We start from the raw sequence: 3,385 nt of genomic DNA, 5'->3' as shown, positions 1-3,385 counted from the left end.
GTTTGAAGCATAACATGTGACCTTTGCATGGTTAAAATCACAAGCCCATCTGGGCCTTGGTTTTCTTTTGTTTGTTTGTTTTTAATTCTAATTAATTTAAATTTTATTGGGGGGGGCTTGGTTTTATCTATAAAGTTAGAGAATGGATGAGAGCCAAGGTCTTTTCCATTCAAAAATTGGGTCATTTTCTGAGACTTTCCCCCTGCAAACACACACACATAAAATCAAACAATGAGCCAACATTTATCAATCCCATTTAATGATCAAAACATTGCAGGCCAAAGTTTTATAGATGTTGTAAAACAGGATACAGACTTTCCTATCTGCAAGGAACTTACAGTCTATTTGGGAAGACAAGATATAATTGTAAATAATGCAAAAAGTACATACTTTTCTATTAGAACAAAGATAAGCAAAATATTGGCTCATTGCAGGACAAATCTGGCCCAGCATCTATAGCAACTCTCACATTGCACAGGGCAGAGTTGAGTGGTTGCTACAGGGTATGCCCACAAGCCTAAAATATTTACCACCTTGCACTTTATTAGAAAAAGCTTGCCAACACTTATATTAGAATAATCAAATAATGTCACACGGCAAAATGGGATAGATTCCAAGTGGTTAAGAGAGAGGACAGAGCTATTGGAGTTGAGATAAGAGGACCACCCTGGGAAAGCTTCAAGGGGTCCCAGCAGCCCAGTTTACGAGACAAAGAAGAGTACAAGGAAACTTCAGTTTCTATTAAAAAAAAAAAAAAGGTGGGGAATGGGAGATCCTTATAATTAGTAAGAAAATGCTAAATGTAACTACATACTGTTTTTATTATATCCTTTTCTTATCATTTTACTTGCTGGCCCTCAAAATAATTTATTTGGGAAAATCTAATCCTTTTAAATATTCTTTAGTGTTGTCAACATTGATTAAAAATTCACTAGCCCCTCTTGAGAAGCAGGAAATATTGCTGCATAGACACTTCTAATAAATGAAAATTTGTGATTCACTCTAAGATAATTAGGGGAATATATAAATGGTTTCAAGGGAAATTAAGACAAGAAAATGTGGAGTTTGAAATAAAATATCAATATTTATTGTATTTTGATTGAGAGATTTCTATTACTGTCTGTCCTTAATTCATAGATGTATTTTATTAACTGCTGTAATTTTAAGAAATGAAAATACCTGAAGATAAATGGTGATTGCTACATATTCAGGGCCTAATTATTTTCCAATGTGTCGAACTTTGCTGTTGTGGTAAAATTGTTACATTTACTTTGACCCCTTTAAGCATTGCTCAGTGCCTCTGAGCCCTTTGGATGCTGTGGGAATCATATGTTGAAAGACACTCACCTAGACCTGGTCTCCCCAGAAAATGCCCCATGTTCCAGAATTTTTCTTGCTCTTATCTTCTGCCTCAATCCAAAGCTATTTGTTTAGTATCTTGTATCTTGGGGGCCATTAGATGAAATTAGATGAAAATAAGTTAATACACCTTTTAGTAAACATCTAGTGTTGTTTACACTGGAATAAGGAAGAATTCATTCACTCCCCAAACTTCCCATGCTTGGTAATGTGCTAGGCCCCAGGGGGACACAAAGATGGATATTAGGCTCTTTCCCTGCCGGCGCCGAGTGGTGCAGAGGCAGAAGGTCGCGGTGAGTTGAACGAGTGCAGTCAAGATTCGGCCACACTCGTAATCCACCGTCATGGCCGAGGAAGGCATTGCTGCCGGAGGTGTACTGGGCGTTAATACTGCTTTACAAGAGGGGCTGAAGACCGCCCTCATCCACGATGGCCTAGCACGTGGAATTCGCGAAGCTGCCAAAGCCTTAGACAAGCGCCAGGCCCGTCTTTGTGTGCTTGCATCCAACTGTGATGAGCCTATGTATGTCAAGTTGGTGGAGGCCCTTGTGCTGAACACCAAATCAACCTAATCAAGGTTGATGACAACAAGAAACTAGGGGAATGGGTAGGCCTCTGTAAAATTGACAGAGAGGGAAAACCCCATAAAGTGGTTGGTTGCAGTTGTGTGGTGGTTACGGACTATGGCAAAGAGTCTCAGGCGAAGGATGTCATCGAGGAATACTTCAAGTGCAAGAAATGAACAAATAGACTTGGTTCTTGTTCCAAAAAAAAAAAAAAGATGGATATTAGCTTGCAGTCTTCAGCATCGTGCTCCAAAATGTGGTCCCTGAGTGATCTCCAGATGAATCTCCTGGGCTGCTGATTAACACATGCAGGTGTTTAACCTCCAAAAGGGGCTTATTCAGTAGAGATACCTGCGGAGGCTATTTAGAATGCACATTTTCAGCATGCTTCAGTTTTTCTCTACTTTAAGACTGGGAAGAGGTGATTCCTGGATTCAAGGCATCAGTCAACCAGAACACTGGCAGCCATGGCCAGATTTGACTTGTAGATATGTTTTAAAATTGGAAAATTTCACATAAACATTTGATTTCTTCCATCTCTTGAAAAATGAGAAGCTCTGACATTGCTGCATTTGTGTTTTCTTAGTTCGGTTCAAGGAACTCTTCCCCTTTAGTTGGACAGAGCCTGTGCCTTCCTCTTGGCTCAAGTCCCATCATTCTCTGTTGCCTTAAACCCTTGGCCACCCTTATTCAGATATCCTACATACCTGGCTCTTGGTAATCATTTGAGTTAATGGCCTACGATCTAGATTCCAGTGGATAGTTACATATTAAAAAAATTGGGGGGCGCATGGGTGGCTCAGTTGGTTAAGCGACTGCCTTCGGCTCAGGTCATGATCCTGGAGTCCTGGGATCGAGTCCTGCATCGGGCTCCCTGCTCAGCGGGGAGTCTGCTTCTCCCTCTGACCCTCCTCCCTCTCCTGCTCTCTCTCTCATTCTCTCTCAAATAAATAAATAAAATCTTTAAAACAATAAAAAAAATGTTTTTGTTAATGTTATCCCAGTATATATGTGTTCCAGGTAATGTTAGGCTAGAACTTAATTCTATGCAGTACCTCTGGAAGGCCCCGGGAAGTGCACGTTCTAGGTTCTAGAACAGAATGGACAAGACAGTGGGGACAGGTGTTCCCTTTCAGTCTTCTGGCCAGCATAGGTTTGGTTTAGGCTGTTGAACACAGGTAGCAGGAAACAATTGAAATCACCTTGTTTCTTTCTAAATCTAGCATTTCTATAGCAATTGTCACCATGGTATCTTGATGTGTTCTGACAGGGGAAATTTTACTTTTATTAAAAAAAAATGTGGTAATAAGGGAAAGAGAAACTCCCTCCATGCCTTAACCCCGGAGGCATTTCCTTAACTAAGAGCTCAGAAATATGTGTGTAGAGGACAGAAGCTCCACCATGGTCTGACCCAGCCAAGGACTGGTGGTATTTCTTAGTGATGAGGCAGCAGATGTCCA

At 40.6% G+C, this 3,385-nt stretch overlaps 1 pseudogene; it reads left to right on the top strand.

Moving 5' to 3' along the window:
- The first annotated feature begins 1,688 nt into the window (after nt 1-1,688).
- Nucleotides 1,689-2,139, top strand: LOC118021376 (annotated as a pseudogene).
- The last annotated feature ends 1,246 nt before the right edge of the window (nt 2,140-3,385 follow it).

The sequence above is a fragment of the Mirounga leonina genome, unplaced genomic scaffold (assembly GCF_011800145.1).
Source record: "Mirounga leonina isolate KUSES-001 unplaced genomic scaffold, KU_Mleo_1.0 Mir_174, whole genome shotgun sequence".
Classification (NCBI taxonomy): domain Eukaryota; kingdom Metazoa; phylum Chordata; class Mammalia; order Carnivora; family Phocidae; genus Mirounga; species Mirounga leonina.
This window is presented reverse-complemented; position numbering and strand designations above follow the sequence as displayed.